Source organism: Aulonocara stuartgranti (assembly GCF_965226115.1).
Source record: "Aulonocara stuartgranti genome assembly, chromosome: 10".
Lineage (NCBI taxonomy): Eukaryota > Metazoa > Chordata > Actinopteri > Cichliformes > Cichlidae > Aulonocara > Aulonocara stuartgranti.
The window spans coordinates 29,830,339-29,856,764 of record NC_138946.1 but is presented as its reverse complement, the minus strand read 5'-3'; the positions used below and the strand labels follow the sequence as shown (position 1 = coordinate 29,856,764).

Below are 26,426 nucleotides of genomic sequence, written 5' to 3'. Positions count from 1 at the left end.
CACACACACACACACACACACACATATATATATATATATATTAGGGGTGCAACGATACACAAAATTCACGGTTCGGTTCGGTTCGATACTTTGGTGTCACGGTTCGATATTTTTTCGATACAAAAAAAATGTTCATGCCTTTTTAATTTGTCATTTATTAAAATTATAAATATATATCCATCCATCCATTCGCTTCCGCTTATCCTTTTCAGGGTCGCAGGGGGCGCTGGAGCCTATCCCAGCTGTCATAGGGCGAAAGGCGGGGTACACCCTGGACAGGTCGCCAGTCTGTCGCAGGGCTAACACATAGGGACAGACAACCAACTCAAAAGTACAGTTTTTAAATTTAACCCTAACCCTTGTGCGTGTTTTTTATTTTGACAGCGAATGCGCACCTGCGGACCACTTATGTGCAGCCCTGGTTATTTAGCTCGTCATATTGCAGCCACAGAAATTCTTTTGTCCATGAAACCATAAAGCTGCACTTTCTTTTTGCCTTATAGTCTGATTTGTCATAACTTCTCCGTTTTGTGGTAAGCTTTTCTTTGGCGGTCACTTCTTCACCCTGACCTGTCTTATTTGGCTGAGCAGAACTAAAATATATATCGTGTTGCTTTTACACACACACTCACATAAGCTCAGCGATTCTCTGCGCGATCAACCTCTCACATGTTTAAGCTGCGGGAGATTTCACTTGTCATGTTTGCATAGTAAGCTAACGATTAATAAGACGATGTCAGAGGAATTGGTGCACAAATTATCATCACTCACAGATCAGTGCTGTCGCTCTCTATACACAGTTCGCACGATTGCAAAGTGAAAGCAAAAAAACAAGCGCAAATTCAAACGCGATTACAATATGTCACATATTGACAGTGGCTCACCAATGCCAATGACATAATTACCCAGCTACATTTCTGAAAGAATGCAAAAGCATTGACATATATTTTTCCTTCCTACAATAGCCGGACGGGCAGGGAAGAGATAGATTTTGGTAGCCCGACTGAAAAAAATCGCTAGCCCCTGGACGTCGGGCTAGCGATATTGCAAGCCCTGTATCTGATTGAGGAATCACTCATCTTTGGAAAAGAGAGTTTATTACAGAGAAATGGCTCTTTCCAAAATAAAAGCTATACTATCCGCTTCTTCTGGGCTATATTCTCAGCAGCATAAGGAGAATCATGTGCTAACAGCTGTCTAAATGACTCGGCTAAAGTTAGTAGCATGCTTGTTGTTTTTGTCTTTGCACTAGGATGATGTCGGCGTAAATGTGCAGTCATATTCGTTGTGTTCCCACTAGTGCTTTCAGGTTGATCTCGTTGAAATGACCTTAACGCCACAACACGGCAAATCTCCGTTAACGAGCTACCGCCAATCGCCCCGTGCATGGGGCTAGACGGCCAACACGTTAACGAGCTAACTGCGCTAACACACTAGTTCCCACCAATGTAATTGAGCATTGCATGGCACATCCAACATACTGTTTTACTTTAGTCCATGACTCGCTTACCTTCAGGGTCATACGTCACATGAAAACCAAAATAATTCCAAACGCCAGATCTGAATGTTGCAAGGAGAGCTTAACTTCTGTCTTGCTAGCTTGCCCTGCGCTCTTCCTTCTGACTATGCTGTCTGTGTTGAGCGCTCAGTGGATCTGCGCTCGACAGTGCAGCCTAGGCGGAGTAGTCGAACGCAGATTCACTGAGCGCTCAACACAGACAGCATCGTCAGAAGGAAAGTTGATAAAATAAATTACAAATGTTGTATTGTTCGATACATATGCGTACCGAACCGAAAGCACTGTATCGAACGGTTCAATATCGATACGAATATCGTTGCACCCCTAATATATATATATATATATATATATATATATATTTTTTTTTTTTTTTCCCCTGAGTTCTAGTTCTTAGGTTTTGCTGCTGTGCCTCTGTGTTTTCATGTATGTTCTTTTCCTGTCTCAGCATGTATCATATGTTTCCTGTTTTACTTTGATAGTTCCTCATCTTGTGTTAGTATATTCTGTTTTGCTTCCTTCCATTCTCGTGTGTCTGTGGCTGTATCCCAATTCAGGGTCTGCAGCCTTAAAGTACGCAGTCTAAACGATCCTCAAGGGCCACGTACTTAAGACAGCTAAGGCTGGAAGTGTGAGGCTTGTGAAATGGGACGGTCTAGCCCCCGTTGCGCTGCCCAGGTTGCCTAGCAACCATGATACTAACAGCTAGAAACGTTTCATACAGCTTTGTTTAACAGAAATGAAGGAGAAAATCATTTGTTCATTTGTTTGTTTGTTTCTACATGAGCTTTGATCATTCTCTGTAAGATTAAGGTCAGCTATTGAACGGCGTATATTTTAAAATAAAGGCTTTAAAACCAAGTTAGTACAAATGTCACTAATGTCACATAACTTTGCCGACATGTGGCCAACAGTAATGTTTTAATGTTCTTCGTTATTAAACATTTGCAAATAAATAAGTGACATAATATTCAGTACTTACTTAAAGTTTACTCTTTGGGCGCCCCTCATCCGCCGTTCTTTTTCGGCAAAATTATCCACACCCACTGCCGCGCTATGCATTCTGGGATATGGTGGGCCACGAAGTCTACACCGCCACGTCCTTAAAATTCAGGGAAATGAAGGACGCATTTGAGGGCCACATTTCGAGCAGCCTTCAAATTGGGACAGCCTTCGTCGCGTCGCTGTGACGTAATCGGCCTTAAAATGCGGCCTTTAAGGCTGCAGACCCTGAATTGGGATACAGCCTATGTGTGATTAATCCCAGATGTGTTTCTCTCCTGGTCCCCATTCCCTCATTACTAGGGATGGGTACCGGTGTTCTGACATAAACGGTAAAAACCAGACCGAAAAGCAGCACACATTTCGGTGCTTTTTTTTCCTGAGCTGTGATACACTTCTAGCCAATCATTTTACGTTTCCGAGGATAGTAGGCGGGCCCAGGTACGTACGTTCTTTTAGAGCAGAGCTACAGATTAAAAATGTCCAAGGCGAAGTGGTCAAAAGTCTGGCTGTACTTCACAGCAAAATATGCAAACTCAGCAGCCTGCAACAAGTGCTTTAAGCTGATACTGTGATACTGTCAAAGGAGGTAACACCTCAAATCCGATGAAACACCTGGCGACGCATAGCGTTTTTTTTAAAAGCCCAGAAATGCGCCGTATTTGATAGCTTGCTGCGAGACCTCACACCGAGCACATCTACTGCGGGTGGGTTGCCTGTTATGCAACATCCCCCAAAAACACGAAGAGTAGAGTACTGACCCCTAGCCCTGCCAGTGTAGCAGAAATGATGACGGATGATGATGGCAGCAGCAGCCGTTCTTCTCTGCGTGAGTAGCTTAATGTTGTTCGTGTGTAATTTACGTTGAGTAGGCTAACCACGTTATTACATTAATGCATGTAAGGTGAACTAGCAAACATCATCATAGTTACATGCGGCTGTCTTCTTGTTTGATGGCAGATAATCCCTGCACACTGGCCAAGAAGGCTAAAATGACCAAAGAAAAAGTGGAAAACAGTTAAACATGAGAGGTTTAGGACAAAGTTTGTGTTTTTTCCATTGTTTAAGCACTGCTTCCAGCCAAGAGTGATATCATATATGCCCCATAGCTGCAGAAAAGGCTAACATTGTTATCTTTTTACAAAAAACAGCTGAACATGAGAGGTTTTTGGACCAATTTTTTGTTCTCCATTCTTTAAGCACCGGTTTGAGCACCGGTTTGAGCACCGTTTGAGCACCGGCACCGTTTCAAAAGTACCGGTTTGGCACCGGTATCGGATAAAACCTAAACGATACCCATCCCTACTCGTTACCCTGTTGTATTTGGTGTCTGTTGGTGGCTGACCTAGAGAAGTGCATAATAACAACTTATAATCAGTTGGTTTTAAAAGTGAGTATAATAGTGATCTATGTATATATTCCTGGAAGGAAACTGTAAAAGCATCTAAAAGCACATCAGTTTTGATGTGCTTTTAGATGCTTCCAAAGTATTTGACACAGTCAACCATCAGAAGTTGTTGATCAAATTGTAAAGCAAAGGGGTCTCTTTATATCTAATTATAATGATATACTTTTTGTACTCACATCAAACTATGCAAGTTGAGTGCGGTAAGGATGTATCAAAAACTTTTTCTGTATCTAATGAGTCGATGTGGAATATTGTTCCCTGTTTTCTTCATTTTGTATCTTGATGATATTTCAGTCAAGTTAAATGATTAAGGACTGGTTGTATGGTGGGTAACCTTCTTGTTAATCATTTAATGCACCCTGATGATTTGGTCTTTTAGTCCACTACAGTCCAGGATAGTAGCAATTACTTGGAGTTTGTGCTAGTTATTGTGCTCAGTATGATATTTTGTTTAACCTCCTAAGACCTGAACTCTTTCATGGCAGCTCTGACAAAAACAAGATTGACATATGAGGACATTTGTTTTAAATTTCAATAGAACATTTGCAGTATAATGTCCTCATAAGTGATTATCAGGCCCCTGTAGAGTAAAATTTTGTATTTTGGTCTAGACATCCCAAAATGTGATGTCCACATATGTGGATGCCAGGTCCTAGGAGGTTAAAAGAGTTCTAAAAAGAGTGTTGTTGTGATTGCTACAACTAAGGAGGATCAGAAGTGAGATTGGATGGAATCTTTGTCTTTAGCAGACAAAGTATTGGATCTGGTAAGCAAAGTGAAGCCTATTGTACCCCTTTGGATACAGCTCATTTGTGGTATTATTACAGTAAAGCCATGATGAAAAACCTGCAGGAGGCTTTTCAGGATACACTTAGAATTTTCCTCAGACTTACAAGACTTACAAGATTGTTTGTGATACTTCTTTTTTACGATATGAACTAGTCTAATCTGAAATATATATATATTTTTAAAAATAATCTCATCATCACATTGCTTAGCATTGCTTTGCTTATTTTCTACCTCTCTTTGAAGGATCCATACAGAGGGGGATTAGCGAGTCTCTGCTCTGCTATTGTTTTTTTCTTTTTCTTTTTTGTCTATGCGATCCTACTAGGGAGGCATTAGGATGTGGCATGGTACACCAATGAAAAGGTGTACCATGCCACATCCTACTGCTTTCTATGCGATATTCATATGCCATGCATTGATCTTTCTTCTATCTAATCCAAACTGTGATCTAATGCTTTAAAATGCAGGAAGTATTCCTATCCAGGGTAATAATCTTTAAACATTACATGAACAAAAAAAGAAATATACCAGTTAGATGTTAAAATGTCACAGTTTTAACTTTCAGTGGGTAGGCTAATACAATTGGGTTGTCAAAAAAATTATTCCTATCCAGGGTAATAATCTTTAAACATTACATGAACAAAAAAAGAAATATACCAGTTAGATGTTAAAATGTCACAGTTTTAACTTTCAGTGGGTAGGCTAATACAATTGGGTTGTCAAAAAAATTAATACTTAATATAACTAGAAGCTAAAAATTATTATAAAAATAAATAGTCATTTGCAACAGTATTTATTTACACAGTGCCGTCTTGGCCTCATTCACTCGCACACACACACTTGACAGAGCTGCACTGCTGGCAGGCACACAGCTCCTCCCTACACAAACCCCCTCAGAAATAGTTGAAATAGTTAATGTTCATACCAGCGAACAACAGTTTAGGAAGAATTTACAACACTGAATATTTAATATTTAATAGTGATCGTAAATTTAAATTTGACTGGTACACAAATTGATATTAGCTCTTAAATTATTAGCAATCACCCGATAGCCACGGTAACTGTCTGTAGTTAGATAAAAGATGAATAATTATGGGTCATGAATGGAATGTTGAGCCGTCACAGAGCAGATTAGGAACATGTGGAGAACTGGGCAGGATGCTGCCTGTACAGTGTAGTAAAGCTGAACTGTAGCCGAACTGAGTAGAAAGTCCAGAATTATATCCAAAAGTTCAGATCATAGTAGCGAGTCTCAGGGTGAGGAGCAGAGCTGAGGAGGTGAAGAGCTGCAGATTGAGGAAGAGCAGTATGAATGCTGGATAAGAGAGAGGCTGCAGATGTGGACAAGATGAGAACTTCTCTACTCTAAAATGATTTGTTAAAATGTTTTTCTAACTGGGTTGTAGCCAGTTCACAGGTTACTTTTAAAATGCAGTCAGTTGTTTCATAGTGAGCACTCTTTTTTCTTTTTTTTACTCTTTAATGAAATGATCTCAAGAAACAAAAACCCTAAACTCTAAGTCTTAAATATATATTTTGTTGTTTTTGTTATTTATTCCTTAGAATTGGGAAAGTTTATTAAAAAAAATTAGCAACTTATTTTTTCAAATTACTTGTTCGCCATTACTTCTCAAAATTTTACTTATGGTATCAAAAAAGGTGTAGGGTATTAAGGACTTTCCTGGGTGTTGGTATTTAGTTTGAAATTCAAGCATCATGACAATCCCATACTATAACCTATACCACAAATGTTTCAATACTGAAACATTGATTTAGTACAGAAATAACATTTAGTAATATTTTATATATATTAAACATGGCACAAAAAAGATTAAACCTTAAAATACACTGTAGGTGCAGAATATCATGTATTTATTAAAGGACAATATACGAGTTTTGTGTTTTGATTTATAGTAAAATACATATTCATACATTAAGGTTTTACAGAAAGACTGTGACATTTAACAACAACAAGCAAACAAAAACCTCATGAGAGCTTGCTGTATTGTTGTACTGATTGCTGCTTTGTTATCACAAAGAATACAAATATGCCAAATTTTGAAATGTCTGAAATGTGAAATATATCTTAGCTCAAAGCAGATTAAAGGAAAGAAAAGAGGGACTGAATAAATGAATACTGTACTTTAAACATCACACTCTTGGTGCAGCTTTCATTACTGATGTTGGCCCACTGTCTGATTGAGGTCTGTGTCTTGTTAAACCTTTGTGCAAATCTGTCTGTCGAAGGGAGTGAGGGAAGAGAAGTTACTACATAAAATTATAATCTTCAACTGGACTGATATTAAATGTGTCTTTCAGTACTACACAAATGTACAAATATGAATGATTTGAAATGGCTTAGTGTTAATCAAGGTTATTCTAGTCAACTAAAACTGAGCTAAAAACTAAAGTGTGAAAAATTTATTTAATAAATGAGAATAATATGATAAAATAAAAAAACAGAACAATATTTTATATTTTAAAGAAAATCTTTCAATTTATATAGTTCAAATTTGAACTTGACTATGATTCAACTGTCTTCAGAGTATTGTACGGTAAAAGCTCCTATGTATTTCATAAATCCTAAAACTAACTGAAACTAAACTGAAAACCCAAATTTAGTATAAAATAAATGTGTATTATGTGTATGATGTGTATTAATCTTTAGACATGAAAACATTTTATATTGTCAGAGTTCCTGGGTCGGTGACCCAGTGTTTTCAGTTTTGTTCATGTTCAGTTTATTTTGCCACTTCCATGTTCTCACTTCCTGCTTTTCCTGTGTCAGCTCGTCTCGTGTCATTAGCCAGATTATTTTCAGCGGTGTACTCACCGGTCTCTCATTATCATCCTCATCAGTCTATGTATTTAAGCCCTCTCTTCCCTTCAGCCCTTGTTGTGTCATTGATGTTCGTGTGATGTTATGTTGTCGTTTCCGCCTGCGTTCAGTCAGCCAGCCATCCAGTTAGTCTTTTGTTCATTCAGTCAGCCGTCCAGCCAGCCATTTCCTACCTCGGTTCTGTTTGTTCACTCCATCGGCAATAAACGCCCACCTTCACCTACCTACCTGTGAGTCCAGCATTTGGGTCCTCCTTCTCTCATCCACGACACTACTCCTGACATATATCTGATATTTTATACTGAATTTTATCCCTGACACTTAGGGTTAGGGATAGTGTTAAAGGAACTAATCAGTAATTAGAAATTAGAAATATTCCTAATCCAGGTGACAGTGTTAATGCAAGTATCAAATTTATAATTATTTTCCAATGCATATTTGTTGTTTAAGATTTTAAATTGTCTGTCATACCTCCTGCCACTTCATTTGATTAACTTTTACCCAGGAGAATCTATAAAATCTAAAAGGATATCTTTAACTAAAGATGATACTGTACCTTTTTGGCACTCATTCTCACTGAAAGCTTCAGCTCAATGGAATGCCCTGCCTGATGCCATTAAGAACTCCAGCTCTTTGACCAGCTTTAAAAACAGACTGAAATATTTGGCGAAAGACTCAGACTAATATAAACTGATGTCTGTTTTTTCCTTGTGTCGCGCTTATGAGTGTATTGATATTGTTTGTTCGCTTTGCAATTTACTTTTTCTCAAACATTTTTGCTATTTTATGCACGCAACAGACTTCAGATGGAAATTAGCCTTACGCTAACTCTGGTTCAGTGCAGCAGGTAAGTGGTCAGGACTGGTAGTAGAACAAATTTCTCAGTTAACCCAGGGTTTTTCATATGTAAGGGGTGGCATTGACAATATCTGACCAATCACGCTAATATAACTGAGTGGCTGACTTTACAAATGAAGTATAACCTACTATCAGAAAAATATAAAGAGGGTGGAGGATGAAGGACCCAAAGTCACCCAAAGTGATTCGACTCTTTACACTCAGTGCACACGCAAGCGATAATTCTTGTAGCCTGACGCTTTCTGGCTTTTAAGCCAGGCTCCTGATTCCTGCTTACAGCTCAGCACATAGGTCCTGGTGTCTACTGAAATAGAAGAGGCAAAATCACACAATTACTGCCAGATGTGTCCTGACCAGCCTCCCCTGGCACTGCCCCCTGAACCTGCCATTCCACCCCTCCCCTGCAGCTGACACACAGACCATAAATGAGTAATAAAAAATAAAAGTAGCACAGCTGCTGCAGATAAATCAGTGGTGTGAGAGGAAGAGCACTGTACAGTAGATCAGTGGTAAAACTGTGCTTTGTTTTCATTATTAATAAAATGTTATCTCTTTGAAGGCATGAAGGAAAGCTGACAAAAATGCCAATTGTGTGAGTTAACTGACTTATCATAACGTCACCTTCAATACATGGGAGAATAAGATGGTTTATAATTTAGTATTTTGTTAAATTATCATTATTTATTTGTATTCTTATTGTTATTATTTGAAATTTTACCTGCGTTAGTCTCTGTTAGCCAATCTTAATGAAAGTTTATTTCAAGTGGATCTAACATTGTTAGACTCAGACTCATGCCCCATAGGTATTCATGCACCTCATGACCTCATGACTTAGGTTTCCAGAAACCTCACATTAGTTGGCATAATGCAAGCTTATAATGAGCTGCTGTTGTTGTCACCTGTCTGGAGATGGGAGAGTCACATGTCTAATCTGGGGAGTAAATTAGTTTTTGGGTTTTTTTGCATATTTTGATTTCAATGAAGGAGATGACGGTTGAAGTAAAGAAGATGGCATTCTGTCTACATCTGACCCTGAAAAAGGATAAGCAACAGAGAATGGATAGATGTATATTGACTTCTGATTTTTATCTATAGTTGCTGTGATTGCTATTATCTTTTGATTAAGTTTTAATGTTTTGATGAAACAGCTAAGAGAAAAAGAAAGGATAAAAAGCAACAAAAAAAACCCCAGTTCAGACACAGAGTGATATTTAAAACCAGTTCTAGATAGGTAAGTAAACAGCTTAACAGATACTTGTTTTACAGAACTTGACTTTGTCTAAAAATGATTATAAAATCAGAAAAGCAAATTTATATTCAACACACATGAAACAAGAGACTAGCAAAATAAAACAGAAAGTAATGAAACGGGGGGGGGCAATTAATGTAATAAATGGAGACTTATCATTAATCCACTTAAAGGTTTTTTCTTGTTAACTATTATTACAAATTAAGAAAGCACAATCTCAGGTCAAAATAAAGTCATGGAAAACAAAACAGGAGCTAAAGGTAGCTAATATTAAACTCTAAAGAACAAAGAACAACTAAGTAAAGAATACAACATTAAACAAAACATAAAACTCAAAACAAAGGATAGGATCCCGACAGTAACACAAGTATGTGCCTCATCATTGACTTACAATGACGAAACAATAGCAGAACGTGTAATAAAGATTCACGTCACATGTACACTTTTTGTTCCTGCATTTGTTTTTTCTTTCCATTGGAACATGCAGAAAGCTTATGAATGAGAGAGAGAAATGCAGTATCATTATCATTACAGGTTATGTTTTTTTGTGATTTCAGGACCTGTAAATATAATCCCTAAATAAATGGCCACATGACAGCTTAAAATAATTTTTCAACCAAATTTAGCACTGAGCAAAATCCTTGTACAAGAAAATAGGCCAAACAAAGGCAAGTCTTAGTTGTGAAAGTGAATCAAAGTCACATGTCCCACATTCTTCTCTTTCTGATCTCTGAGAATAAGAATACTGAGATTCCTCCCAGGATCAGAACTGTAGACCGCAGTGGTAAAAGTAACAATGACCTCAAAAATATGAAGGAGAAAATGTTTTTAAAAATGTTGGGTGTGCTGCAGTATAATGTAACACCTGAGAAAGGTACACAGCATGCTAAATCTGGGTGGCAGATATTGACTAGAAAAAAAAGGAGAAATGTTATTACATTTCATCTTCTTGTCTTTTAAATTATTGCATTTTTGTAGAATTCTTTATGTCACACTGTGAACTGAGCTCCTCTGATGTCCAGTTCTCCCAGCAGACTATAATCTTACTATATAATTATCTAAAAACAGCTGCGTGTAGATGCTGAAAAGGATAGTTTTCCCCCCCTTTTCATTATCCACAAACTAACAGAGTGCAAACCCTCAATGTGTTCTGAAATGTGTCACCAGCTGTCTCACCACATTCTAGCCCACCTGCGATTTCACTCAGTTGTTGTGACTGACAGGTATTTGTGAGCCGTTTAGACAAATCAAATATCTTGCAGAAGTCTCACCACTTCTAGATGTTCTGTGATGTGGCAAATAATCCTTTTTCACTAAGGAAGCGCCATAATCATCTGTCAACACCTGTATGTTTTCAGTCAAAGGTTCTTTCTGCTTCTCATCATTGACAGTGAAATGAAGATATGGTAGTTTATCTCAGTCCTACACCCTACCCACAAGTCGATCCTCTGCTTGTCGGCTGTCGTGCTGGGCTAGAAGTTTATGCAAAGTCTACTGTGGCAAGCAAAGTGTGATAAATAAACTGTCTTGTTAAGAGAGTGCTTGCTGCAAACAAAGATAAAGGCAAGGCAGGTTCACACTTGCTGTAATGACAAGCATATATATATATAAAAAGCAAAATTGTAATTACAAATGTGTAGATTTTCTTTTAAAAACGGATTTACAGAATCATTCAATATGATATATACACAAAATTCTTCCAGAGATTTATGCTGACCTTAAAGCTCTTAAGGTCCTGTTGATCTTGTACAGTTCTAGGCATTCCAAGATCCATGTGTGGGGCACTAAGTCACAGGCTTTTTTGTAGTGAATCCAAGCAGTGCACAGGCTGGTGAGTCTGGTCTTATAATTTTGGGTGACTGTATCTACACTGAAAAAAATAATCAGTGGGATAAACATAAAAAATTATTCTAAGCGGTTGCACGAAATTAAGTTATGTTTGGTTAACTTTAGTTTTTTATGTTATACCTGCACACATTTTTCTGGTAACACGAACATGACTTTATGTTGTTGTTATGTTTTTCATTCCGGTCAAATATTTATAGAAACCACTTGTTTATCAGACATGAACTTTTTGTGTTAATTGTATTGGACTACTCTATGTGTTATATTGACAAGATTATTTTATGGTAAGCTTATTTTATTTTATAACAAATTTCTAATATATAATCTAATATATAATTGAGTGTTCAATAAATAAAACTAAATTAAGGCTGATCTTACTGTATACACTGTAAAGTCAAAGGCGCTTGCAAAGAAAAGCGTCTGGACTTCTTTAAGTTGCTTGAAGAAGTCCAGACGCTTTTCTTTGCAAGCGCCTTTGACTACGATGACCTGGATGACTGAGAACCTTCACAGACATATGCACTGTACACTTTCTCTCAATCAAAGAAATAAGCAAAACATTTTTGAAAAATGACCTGTATTTTTGAAAATACTACACAGTTGTAACAATGGACTTTCAATTCAGGCTTCCAAAATATACATGAGTCATATTTGTACAATGCATCTCTTGAAAAACATTCCACAACATTCCTCAAAGTTATCTGCTGTAACCTGAATTCAACATTGTGGGGCCTTATGACATCGCGCTTATGTAAAAAATAGTTTTTTAAATGTAAGAGCCATAAGGTAATATGGCAACAGGGGTGTAATTATTAAAATGACACAAAGAAGAGACTTAAAATAACATTATAACCCACAGGCACACAACCAAGAGACCTAAACTGATTAGTATTGGCTTGCTTCTATCACTAAACATCACAACCACTAATACTACACGATGTCTGTTTGTAGTGGTGCACCTTGGGAAAAAAATTGCAAACTGGAGAAATTGGTGCAAGGCACCATTTCCATTGAGAAAAATGGACATTCAAAGTTAGAATTTTTTTTTTTAAAAGAGCCATGGCTTGAAAAGTGAAAACTGCAGTAATAAAGGCCCCAAGTTGAAAAGTGCCAGAAAAATAAGTTTCACTATGTACTGCAACTTTACCAGTGCTGGCTTAAAAGAAAGGATGGTACATATTCGAAGAGGTAAACATGTTGTTCCCACATCATAACTGGAAAACTGTTCAATCGTACAGTCTGGTCCTGAAAACCTGGGCCTTCTTTGAAAGGCTGTTCCGTTTGAGCTCCATAACCAGTTTCTATAATACCTCGAAGGTATACTTTTCCAGTGGGTAGGTGAGGTTCAAAGTGTACATTAGTCCAAACAGCATTGCAGCTGCTAGGGTATAATAATGTAAATCCTGCCAGACTCTCTGGCCTTCAAGGACTATCCCGATGTCCTCAGGACTGCCATTGGCATCTCTTGACTTTATGATGTAAATTCCCATGGTTGTTTCCTTATTAGATCGTTGGATAATGGCTTCATCTGTGGCCTAGAAAATGCAGAATTCCAAAATCTAATTAAACAGAACACTGGTCAAAGAACATTATATCAAATCTTATTTTAATCTGTGTCACTATTCCAAAAAATGTTAACACTAACACATTAGGTGAACAAAAATGGATTCATTACAGCATGTGATTTGAGTCCTCAGAATGCTTAAAAAGGTAATGCATTTCTGAAGTGAAATCTCCATGCAAAGAAGCAGAATACTGTCAGAGCATAGAGAGGTGTTCAACTATGAACTCCACACATAGTTCTAATGCAGGTAAAAGAAAAAAAAAACAAAAAAACGCACCCATGGTAAATTGTGAAAATCTCCGGTGATTTTCAACATACTCCTGGCATAGAGTGACAAGCAGCATTTTGTTAAAATTATTATTTCCCCTAAAGTGTATACACAAATTATTTTTTTTCTTACCTGGGCCGTGGGCTCCAGAATGTTCTGCAGTCTTCTTCCTATTTGTCCTCCTCGCCTTTTGAAGACCTTTATTAGTTTGTCAGATAGCACATCTATCTGCGAGAGTAATCTGGACTGCAGTGGCATGGCGGTAATACGCTTAAACTCTGCATTTATCTAAAAAGAGAAGTTGTCAAAAAATGCTGTCAAATCTCAAATCTCACAAGGTTACATCCACACAAAGTTGTTATTTTTTGTCATATTACTATTTATTAGCTATGGGTCCCATGTTGCTGAGCAGTTCCATAGTTGCCCTTACTTCCATACCAGCCAAAGCCTGTTTGCAACCACAGCAGTTGCCTCCTTCTGGCCATTTTGCAGTTCTGCCAAATGACCCAGAAACTACATCTATTATTGTCATATACACATCAAGGTCTTTCATTAATACTTAGTTAAATTTGTTAATTTGACCTTTCCAGAAAATTTACCTTACAGAATGTGACATAACATATGCAAATCTTCACCCCCCCCCAACACACACACACACACACACACACACACACACACACACACACACACACACCCACCCACCCCATGGCAAACTAGCTTATTTAACTGTTTAACTAAAACATTTTAGGTACAACCAGTTAACTAAATGGACACAAGTTTGTTAGTCTGTATTCACTGAGAAAAAACAAGCGAATGTGATTGGGCACACACTGAAAAAAAGCTAATGCACATAATATCGTCCCGCAGCTTAAGCTAGCATTATCGTTAGTTAACTTAAGGAATTACTTGTTTTTTCCATTATGTTGCTCAACAGCAATTCATGAGAAAAACTTCCCCATATAATGGATGTTCTCTTCGTTTCCTCTCAAACATGTAGTTTTCAGTTTACCTCGACAAAGTAAAGCTCAGCGCCAAATGTAAACGAAGCGAAGACAAAAAATGGCGGACTGCCACAGTGAATTTTCCCTCGCAGAACACACCTTGGGGGTGGAGTTTCAACAGAAAACATAACTATTTTCTGTTATTTTGATAAACTGAACATCCTTCTAAAACAAGTGAAAGGCGTGAGACTTAATTATGTTTAGACCAAAAAGATAAATGATGTCACGGCTGCCGAGGCGAGCCGTGTGGAGTTAGAAGAAGGACCCAAGATACAGGCAGTGGATAAGATGCCGGTGAGTTTATTTATACAGGGGTGAGAAGGCAAACAGGCAAGAGGGAAGACAAAACTAAAGACCTGAACTGGGAAAGCTAAATGACAAACCTGAGATGATACAAAAGGGGATGAGAGGCAGAGAGACGAGCTGGACACCGAGTAACACAGACTGACACGGAGGAACACAGACGAACCGGCAACAGGCAGAAGAACACACAGGGCTTAAATACAGACACCAGTAATCAGGGGATGAGAGACAGGATGGCAACACAGCTGGGAGGAATCTGAGCTGACGGGACAGGGGAAACGTAAACTGAGCACACTCACATATGACACAGACCTTCACAATAAAACAGGAAACTCAGACACATGGAACCAGACAAGACATTGAACTAAACAGACAGATTCACAAACAGATGGGGTGACACCATAGACAGACAGATACAGACGCGGACTCAGAGGCAGACTGAATATAACACATAGAACTTAAACAATCATCATCAAGAAAATGATAACGAACTAAAAGCGCTGGGTCACCGACCCAGGACCATGACAAATGATTCATGTTGGATATATTTACTGTATTTTTACTAATTTAACAACCTCATCATTGCATTAGTCGCTTTATGCTATAGCATTACGCTTACATTAGCTTGAAGCTCAAGGTCGTCATTTTATTTAATTTATTTTTCTGGGCTTACAAACAGGACACACAACATTTAGATAACCGTTACACTGAATCTTGGGTCTGTGTTGAGTCTTCCAGCTGCTGACTACAGAAGCTAGATTGACCTTTCAGCATGTTTATAGCGGCTGTGGCTATGTGCTGGTAATGTTACCGTGTGTGAGCAGTCACATTGGCAGCAGACATGTTTCAACAAACTAGTCATATCCCGGCCCTACATTAGCTTGTTTAATGGTTAAGACACTGCAGGTACCACCACTTACTACAGACACCGATGCAAGTTTGTAATAGTCTGTTAATTTAGACTGAAAGAATATAGAAAACAATATTAACTCACATTATATATGTTAATTACTAATTTGCTTATCGCATAATTTCGGTTACCATTAGCTAACTGGAGCCTAACATTGGCCTTTCATGGTTTTCGATAAATAGCCCACATACCTGTAAAATAACAACACCTCAGTAAAATTCCACATATATAAAGGGTCTACACTCTTTCTCACTGGTGTATTAGCTTTAAAATCTTATTTACCTTCAAGTTTAAAACTCCAGATGGTAGTAGATTTTCCAAAGCGAGAGAAAAAAATGGCGGACAGTGCAGCTGATTTTTCCTTTCCAGGGGGCGGAGCTTGAGGATAAAACACAACTAACTTGTTTCTTTTCAACATGATTTGTTCTAAAAGAATGAATATTCTTAAAGAATATGTGAAAATTAAAAGACAAAAATATGTTTAGATGTGAAATTTAAATTAGTCATGCTGGATATATGAAGTAATTCTATGCAAATTCAACAACCACCCTATTGCATTTTTTTCAGTGTACCAGTAGCTGGTGTTTTGTCCTTGCTGATTCCTTTCTAGGCTTTTCCTTGATGTATTGACCATGTGCCAGTTCATCTGAGCTGCTATGACAAGAGTTTCCATGAGGCATGTTATTGGTCAGTAGTTGGACGTTCTTGAGGTTTAGGACTGTCGTGCCTTCAGTTAGCCATTCTGGGTGTGTGTCACCCTTTAGCATCTGGTTCATTTGTGCTGCCAGACGCTCATGGAGTGCAGTTAGCTTTTTTTAGCCAGTAGGCATGAACCATGTCAGGATCTGGTGCTGTCCAACTCTTCATATGGTTACTGGATGGTTACTGGATCCTATTCAGGGAGTTTCATATGGTCTAAATACTAAGAAAAAGATCATATGTGTGTTATGACTGACAATGACAAGAAAGCATGAAATAATAAAATGTAAAGAAATAAGAACTGAGGGAATCATAAATAAAACACAAAAAACATAAAAAAGTATAAAAACCACTCACCCATATTTATAATATTCATAAAGACATATAAGACATATACAGAAAAATAGACGTTATATGCATATTTAAATTGCACAACAAAAATAAATAAATAATAATTACTTTAGGATCCCAAAGAATGGTGGTGGTTCTGTTAAGGTATTGGTGTCTGTCAAAGTTTTCAAGTTGTGGGAACCTTTCAAACTATAAAAAGATGGAATAGAGATGGACTGGTAACGGAAAAACAGCACATTTTACTTTGCTGAAGTAGGAAGCTCAACGCACAGCCTCACTCCTTCTTTACTTTAGGCCTACTTTAATTCCTCAAGAGTGGTTAGGCAGAAAGCTTTTGGTCTGGTTATAAACAGACTAGGAAAGATCTTAGTCCACTAACTTAGTGGATCAACAAGCTGTGGATATAGAACGGATTTGATCCATTTATGGAACTTTATGTTATAGGTTATTCAAACAATAAACACAGCAGTTAACACAAAATAAAGATAAATGTTAAATACATGAAAACAATATTTAAGCACCTCAACAGAAAAAACAAACGAGCTGAATACAGGACAGAAACAGGAAATACCAAAATGAAACTAACATCATTAGTGCAGTGGGGTTTTGGGTTTATTTATTGAATAAATGCTTGCTATTATATTATTTATCTACAGCAGATATAGATTAAGAACAAATGAAAGCGCATCTCAGTGAGGCTACATATTTAAGAGAGGAAAAAAGGTCACCACTAACACCAGGTTGGTTTCATATAAAAGTCCCATAAGTTGAATTAAAATAAATGTAATAGTGGATGAGGTTTTATTGTGTAAATGTAGCTAAACCAGAAGATATTTACAATATGTACTTGCCAGTACATATTTATTTGATTTCAATTTTTTTCCAGTTTGAGCTTGAATGGCAGTTACTGAATGTTTGCAACATTGTGAGTTCTCCTGTTTCTGTGTGTCATTATTTAAATTATAATCTGATATCAAAGATTTATATAGATCAGATTACTATTGCATCTGTTTCATTTTATTTTCTCCAGCAGAGTAATAAACCATTACTGGGACACAGCATTTGTAAAGGTTACACCGGCATGTGGCTTGGGGAATGTCTAAAATTGGCATTGGGTAATTAATTGAAAGATGACCAAATGTGAGTTTCCAGTGGCTGGGATGATTGGAATGAACACAAATTGATGCCTCTGTCACTCCTGCTTAGCATTTTAACACAGATAGAATAATGGCAGTGGAACAGAAAAGCAGCTGGGATTTAGGATCTCTTATTTTCAATATACAACAGACTATCACTACATTTTACTTGTTAACATTGAATACTAAATCATTCAGTTTATTTATTTCTGAGTCTGGGTACTACTGAACAGGTAGAGACACATGGTGCAAGGACAGCAACAAATTAATATAAACATTGCCTGCCACTAGGTTATTTGGAAGGGAGAATTTTTTATTATAAAATGGCTATAAAGTAAGAAATTATCATGGATGATATTTAATAACATATGAAAAACCTGTTAAAGCAAACTTAAAAAGTGTGTGACTATTATCTGGAAACAACTGCACTCAGAAAAATAAAGGTGCTAACTGGAACCAAAAGTGGTTCTTTCTCTCTGATGCCATAGAAGAACCTTTTTTGGTGCCACAAAGAACCTTTCAAACAATGGTTCTTTGAAGAACCATTTCTTTCAGTGGTTCATTGAAGAACCTTTAAAGGTGCTCCAAAGAACCATCAAGAAATGGTTCTTTGGGGCACCTTTAATGATTTTTCAAAGAACCTTTTTAAAAATGGTTCTTTAAAGAATCATTTTTAAAAAGGTCCTTCAAATGGTTCTTTAAAAGAACCATTTTAAAGAACCTTTTTTGAGTGGTTCTTTAAAAAACCATTTTAAATCTTTCAAAATAAAATGCATCATAAATTGAATTTGAGTAGGGTAAAATAAATACAAGCACAGCATAGACATATATTAATGGTTTATTGTCATTTTGTAGTTACCAAAAGACAAAAAGGCATTTTAACCCTCAGCACAACATCACTACTAATACATGTCACATATTAGTGTTTTAAACAGTAATATTTAAACATATTTGCTATACTATATATATATATATATATATATATATATATATATATATATATATATATACAGATAACACAACAAATAATACATGTATTGTTTAATTAAGAAAACATCAGAAAGTGATAAAACACATTAGAAATAGCAATAGCTTCATAACAGACCAATAAATCAACACAATTTCATCAGCAGATGTTTGCATGTTCAGTAAAAATATTTCAACAACAAGTTTATGATTACAATGATCAATGAACTTCAGCCTTACGCTATGTAATGTACGTTTCATGTTGTACTCATGGTCCTTTGTTAGTCCAGTTTAGGATAATGTCTCTGACGTATGTTTCATATCAAACATATGTCATATCAAAACAAGCCCACACCTGCAGTTTTTCACTGGTGTTTCCTGTCAGCTGGTCAACCTCACTCAGGTGGACATCCATATCAGCCAACCAAATGACAAGTTCCTCCCTTTTTGCTTCAAATCCCTCCCACTCTGAGACAAGGAGCTGAAAGAGAGAGAAAAGAGTCAATTATAAAGAAGAGAGAAAAGTGAAACCCTCCTCAGAAGGTCTGACTCGCATACCTGCAATTGACCTGTGATGGACTGCAGTTTGGCGTTCACGTCATCCCTCGTCGATGCCAACAGCCGAGTCTGCAGGGTGCCCTGGAAGAGCTGAGTTAATGTTCGACTCGTCCTGGTCAGGCTCTCCAGCTGGATGATCCGAGGTCTCCCCTCTCACCGCTGCCTCTGAACACAGAAACACAAATTGCATCTGGAGCAGGAGGTGCAGATTTTTTTTGCTATTCTTTTCTAAATCCAGGCTAGATCACGTGGAGGTATTTGGAAAACCTTTTTGGCCAGCGGAGGACTGTTGTCTTGCAGAAAGTCAAATCAAACATATGCGATACACAATCAATTCACAAGAACACATTATAAAAAATAAGTCCAGTTCTTGCCTGATTTCAAGTGAATTCTGCATCAAAACAGGGTGACAGAAGTAAAACGAGTGCACAAAGCCTCACTTTGTACAAGCCTGCTATTACAGTTCTCCTCTATGCAGACGACTTTCCTGTTTTCAAGGCACAACTTGCATCTGCTGTACGAATCTTATGGATACACACTAAATGAAACAATAGTGTGCATGACTCCAGATTCTGAGCCCTCATCCTAATAGGGTTCCAACATAGCAACAGCAATAAAGCAAATGTTGAGGCTTCAAAATACAAAGTCCATAAACCAATGGCTGACATGGGTTTTATCATAAAGGTGATAAATATACAGATTTCAGTCTGTCTTAGAGATTTGATGTTCATTTACCTGCAGATGCACTATACGTGCCTGCTCCATGGTTTTTCCACAACATTTTGCACATCACTATTAAATACAGGAAGTAGGTGAACTAAAACAAGTCATCGTTCTTTGTGAGAGGACCATATTAATGAAACAAACCTCAATGACATCATAGGGATCCCTACAGATGCTCCTGCTGCTTCTCTTCCTGCTCATCCTAAGCTTCCTTCTCCTTGTCCTCGCCTTCCATCCAATTGCAATTCAACCTAATTGTGTTTCTCCCCCTCCTCTTCCTCATTTTGTTGGAGCTGTGAACACAATGTGAATCTGGATTAATTTGTGCAAACAATTAAAATCTACAGCTTTTTGGTCAGAGGTGCTCTTGTGATTTAAGCCGGGTAGAGTAGATTTATGTGTTGATGGTGCCTGCTTCAGCTCTGGCTGCTGAGTGATATTTACACCCTGGCTGGATTACAAACTTTAACCATGTGCTGAACTTTGGCCCAGCGTTGATACCTCTTGTTAGTATAACGACCTCTTCTTAGCTTGTATGTATGATGTATGATGGTGGATAAATGAAATATACAAAAAAATTAACTATATTACAAAAGAACATCTATCTTGGAAACATCAAATGACCGGAGCATAACTTGTCAACTAGTCCAAAACTAAGTTATGCAGGAACAGTCAAAGACACACCTTCTCATGTCACATTTCTATTCATTTCTATATAATTCGATTAGACAATAAAGAGTCATTTAATCTAATTATTCATTCAAAACTCTTATGCATAGCTGTATTTTATACAGCTCATGCAGAATTAAAAGTACAGGTTCATGTGAGTATTTAATGTACGGCTCAGATCTACAGAATTTCAGAGTTTCTAGAGCAGACACAGAGCTCACGTCACAACAGGCTTCAGGCGCCATTTTAGTGACTTTAACAATATATTAAATTTTAATTTCAGTCTAGCTGACATTAGGTTGTGTACGCAGCATGCAATTGAACCACGTATTTTAGAAGCCAAAGGTTCAAATTAGCTAAGAGCACCTTCACTTAATTATAACAGTGGTTTTGTTAAGAAAACAGTTGGATACTAAATTGCGCTGACGTCAACGGCTAACGTATCTAGCTAATCGCTACTGTTAGCACAACATCAACAGCAAGCTACAATGACGAGTAACAAAAACAAAACCGTAATAAGGTTTTAATGAAAATGTTTTACCTTTTCTAACAGTCCCAGAATCCACAGCTATAGGCTTTGGCCCCCACCCCTGCCACCAGTATATTTTTAAGCAAATATTTCTAATTTTTCTTTGAATATTCAGTTTCCTACCATCTTCTCTTAAAGGGTAATTGCCAGGTATCCTGCCCTCCCCCTTCGCACACACATGCACACAAAGAAAACACACAGTATAATTCACAGCCTCATTATAGTGAATAAATATTTATGCCATTTACACCATCAAGCTTAGATTGCTAAGGATGAAGAACCTTTTGTTCTTTAAAGAACCATTTGTAATAGCTGAAGAACCATCCACAAAATAAAAAGGTTCTTTGATGTATGATGGTTCTTTAAAGAACCATGAAGACATCTGAAGAACCATTTAAGAACCATAATTTTTCTGAGTGTGTGGTAGATTCTGTGTGATTAGCAGGAAACAGAGCTGCAAAATGCAAAACTGCCTGTTTCTATTTAATAGCATATTAATAACCTTTTAAAACACACTTAACGAATAGTAATGACTACCAAATCAAAATCAAATCAAATCAAATCACTTTTATTGTCACATCACATGTGCAGGCACACTGGCACAGCACATGCGAGTGAAATTCTTGTGTGCGAGCCCCACAAGCAACAGAGATGTGCAAACCCAACAACACAAACAAGCAAAATACAAGAATGGCCAACCTGAAACTAATAAATATATGTACAATATATAATAGTGTATGCATTTCTGGATGTGTATACTAAATATTTTCCTACGTGTGTGTGTGTGTGTGTGTGTGTGTGTGTGTATACACATTTTTACAAATTAAATAGTAAAAAAAAAAAATAATAATAATAATAATAATAATAATAATAAAATATATAAAATATACAGAGTTGAATATGTGCAAAACAAGTGGCATTTATATACAGTGTGGAGTGCATAATGTTGAAGTTCCAGTAGTGAAGCTGAGGTGTCTATGACGTGTTCAGCAGTCTGATGGCCTGGTGGAAGAAGCTGTCTCTCAGTCTGCTGGTACGGGACCGGATGCTGCAGAACCTCCTTCCTGATGGAAGCAGTCTGAACAGTTTATGGCTGGGGTGACTGGAGTCCTTGATGATCCTCCCCGCTTTCCTCAGGTAGCGCTTCCTGTAGATGAAAGTGTTTCCTGTAGGAAACACTTGTAGTAGTTTCTGTGTAATAAGCAGGAATATAATACTATGGTCATGGCAGCTTATGTAAAATCTTAATAATTAGGTTTAAAAGAGTAATACATATGAATACATTAGATTTGCACAGGAGTATAGAGCACCCTATTTCACAGCATATTTTATACATGGATGTCCTGTCCAGAACACAAAATAAGATGCCATCCATGTTCTCCTGCTTGTCCAATTCAGGGTTGTGGGGGGGCGCAACAACATCGTTCTTCACTGCCTTCATCATTGATTGACCCCCTAACCATCCAAAGATCCAACCTCTCCTGCAGCAGGTAGCAAGCCATCTGCTTGCATACTGAAAATGGTTAAGTTTTAAAAGAAAAACAATGTTAAAGCAACCATAATTTATTTGGCAGTTCCTTGAGCAACAATTTACAGATACAGACTGTCCTATTGATAAAATGCACCATTATAATTTGTGTATAAAGTAAAATAATGAATTCATCTTTTTCCTTTTCTGCCCGAAACAACATATTGGAATATTTAATGTTTATCAATAGAAATAAACCACTACAAAATTTGCTGGTGGTGGTGGAAATAATAAGGGTATTTCATGACTTTCTTACTTTAATGCAACCTTAGTTTTTAGAACTACTCTAAGTATTATTAGTAGTGCTGTCAGCGTACATTTTGTTAAAATAACGTTAAAGCCATAACCGCATTAAAGCGGCAAATATCCGTTAGCGAGCTATTGTGGATCACCCCGTGCGTGGAGCTGGACGGCACTAACGCGTTAACCGTGATAACGCGAGTTTGCTTTAATAGGCTATTAATATGCTATTAGGTAGAAACAAAGTTTTGCATTTTGCAGCTCTGTTTCATGCTCATTACACAGAAACTATCACAGGTAATTGAGTGGTAATAACTTTGTTCTTTACCCCTATTTACCCCATTATTACATTCTTGTTTCTTCCTTGCTACCATACTATTACCACTTCATTTCCAAGCTATCTTCCCACATTGTTGCCCCCAGTTTTGGGCCCTTATTATCCAATTACATAAATTTCATATTACTCAACTATAACCACTGTTGCTACCATGATATTAATTAGCTATTACATGGTTATTAATTTGGTAATTGCATTGTAATAATGTAAAAATTACCACATTAATAACATATAAATAACCTGTTATTGACCTGTCTCCATTGTTACCATACTATTACTCCTTTATTGTCGAGCTGTAATAGAAAGTGCTTCAAAAATAACCCAAAAACCTGAAGAGACATATCACCCAAATGTAAGAGAGCAATGCAACAACAAGTCACATAAATATATATCACAAATATAAGTTAAAAAACAGTTATGTATACCAGAAGCTGGTATAAAATGAGCCACAGAATAAACGTCAATAACTCCCAACCCTGCTCTTTTTTCTGGCTAAATAGTATACTGGTAAATATAGTATTTTTTATGTATTATTTCTCCATAATCTTATCTAGTCTTATTCATAGTGTTATTCATTGTTTAATCCATAACTCTGTAGTTGTTAAAGCTGGCTGTGTGGCAATGAGAATTAAATTCAAATGCGAGTCTGACAAACAATGGAGAAAATACCAAAAAGGCAACTTCATTGCTGAATTTGACTTTAACTTGAGTATAATATACTTTGTAGAGGTACAGGGGCTGCGTTTGTTCTGATTTAAGATTCTCTTGGAACCTCACAAACGACGGATCCCCTCCAACCTCCAAACACCACAGTCTGTTTCAGAGAGGGCTGCAAGGCTACATAACAATCAGTCCCACAATTAACTGGCCAAAGAACCCAAACAGTCTATTGTATGACTAGTTCAGCTGGCATAACGCATAAAAGAGCCTTAGTTTTAATTTTCTCTGACTTGGGAGAGAGCATGAGGAGAACAGTCCATGTCACTTACCCCAGGGGAACATTTAGGATGCCTGGCATCAGACACTGATGAAGCCACAGATTCTTGCAGAGGTGAGTAGCATCGATGGTGAGAGTGCCACTTTCTCCTCGAAGAGGATGCAAACGTGATAGAGGGTTTAGTGGTGGGAAGTGATATTCAATTTAATTTAGTTAACTTTTATTTATGTAGCACCAAAAACACAACAACAGTCACTTCAAGGTGCTTAGTATTGTAAGGTAAAGACCCTACAATAATACGGAGAAAACCTATCAGACTATCAGACCCCCTATGAGCAAGCACTTTGGCAACAGTGGGAAGGAAAACTCCCTTTTCAACAGGAAGAACCATGCTCCAGGAGGAGCAGCCATTTGCCACGACTGGTTGGGGATGAGGGGAGGAACAAAATACATGCTGTGTAAGAGAGCCAGAGATGAATAATAACTCATAATTAAATGCAGAGTGATGTATTTATTTCAATTCAGTTCAGTTGTATTTATATAGTGCCAATTCATAACGGTTGCCTCAAGGTATTTCCCAAATGTTTCAACTAACATTTTTTATTTCATGCTTATTACAGTATAAAGCAGTTCAATTCAGTTCAACTGAACTGAACTGAATTCAATTATTTCTGGATGTGAAAAATGCATTGCAACTTTCTAACCTGCTGTTCTCAGATGGTTTTATCAGTGCCCCAGGGTATGAATCCATTCAACTTTATCAAAACTGTAGCGTGACACCCCATTAGTTTCCCTCGTGGGGGTCATTAAAGTTTCATCTATGCTAATCTAACCACTTGGTGGCATTTAATGAGAATAAAAAAAAAGTTAAATGGTGTGGCTGTATGACCTTTCTATGGCAAGATGTATATATGGATACAGCTGGCAGAAAGATTTTGTAACACTTTAGTATTATAAGCCCCATCTTGAGAAGGTTAGAAAAGAATGGTTTAACATATCAAATGTTTTGAGGCTAAGTTCAACTCAATTCAATTCAGTTTTATTTATACAGCACCAAATTACAACAACAGTTTCCTCAGTGCACTTTATATTGAAAGCTAAAGATCCTTCAATAACACTAACAAAGCCCAACAATCATATGCCCCCATTTCAGTAAGTGCTTTGGCTGCAGTGGGAAGGAAAAACTCAACTTTAGTAGAATAAGGTTCAGGGAGGGGCACCCATCTGCTGTGAACAGTTGGGGGTGAAGGAAGGACAAAGACACACTGTGGATGAGAGTGTCAGAAATTAATAATAACTAATGATTAAATGCAGAGTGGTGTATAGACACAGAGTGAATAAGGTGAATGAAAAAGAAACAGTGCATCATTGGAAGTGCAGAATTCAGGGTTATTTTATGCATATGACATTTTTATTTTATTTTAATTTATTTATTTTTTCATTTTTTATTGTTTTTTTAACTTTATTGCTATGTCTGGTTTTATTACTATGTGCATATTAGTATTGTACAGCACTTTGGTCTACCAGGTGTGTTTTTAAAGTGCTATATAAATAAATAAATGATGATGATGATGATGATGATGATATGTCTTAAGCCTAACCTTAAAAGTAGAGAGGGTATGTGTCCCCCAAATACAAGCTGGGAGCTGGTTCCCTACATCTGGAAGCTAAAGGTTCTGCTCCCCATTCTTCTTTTAAACAGCCTAGGAAACACAAATAAACCTGCAGTCTGAATGGGAAGTGTTCTTGTGGAGACAAAAGACCCAGCATGACCCAGATGCTCCTGATAACTTTTATTTTGTTAACAGTGTTTCACTGTTTTGCACTTTCACTCTCGCACTCCTGCACTTTGCAGTTCTTAGGGCTCTGTGCTCTCTCCCTCTATTGCTACTGAAAAAGAGAATACATGATTAGATGATGCTCACCAGCTGCGAAAACCAGCCTCCCCAGACGCCATACCCTCAATCTGCTGCTCCAGTCCTCCCCTGCACCCGGGTCACCAACCACACCCCCACAGTTCTATTGGGTTGATATGGTATTATAATGTCATTAAGATGAGATGGAGTCTGATTATTCAAGACCATGTATGTGATGATTCAATTTAATTCAATTTTATTTATATAGCGCCAAATCACAACAGTCACCTCAAGGCGTTTTATATTGCACAGTAGATCGTACAATAATAGATACAGAGAAAAACC

General features: G+C 37.3%; 1 protein-coding gene and 2 long non-coding RNA genes across 5 annotated transcripts in view; 1 reads left to right on the top strand and 2 right to left on the bottom strand.

Annotated features, from left to right (window-relative positions):
- Positions 1-26,426, top strand: part of opcml (opioid binding protein/cell adhesion molecule-like) — a 436,379-nt gene that overhangs the window by 233,219 nt on the left and 176,734 nt on the right. The window lies entirely within an intron of this gene.
- LOC309715825 lies at positions 12,090-15,903 on the bottom strand. Its single transcript, XR_014279314.1, has 3 exons — positions 15,835-15,903; positions 13,471-13,626; positions 12,090-13,041 (listed from the first exon to the last, which is right to left on the bottom strand). It is a non-coding gene; the product is annotated as an uncharacterized lncRNA (long non-coding RNA).
- Positions 19,254-21,214, bottom strand: LOC309715829. The gene is made up of 3 exons (XR_014279318.1): positions 21,196-21,214; positions 20,130-20,278; positions 19,254-19,427 (listed from the first exon to the last, which is right to left on the bottom strand). It is a non-coding gene; the product is annotated as an uncharacterized lncRNA (long non-coding RNA).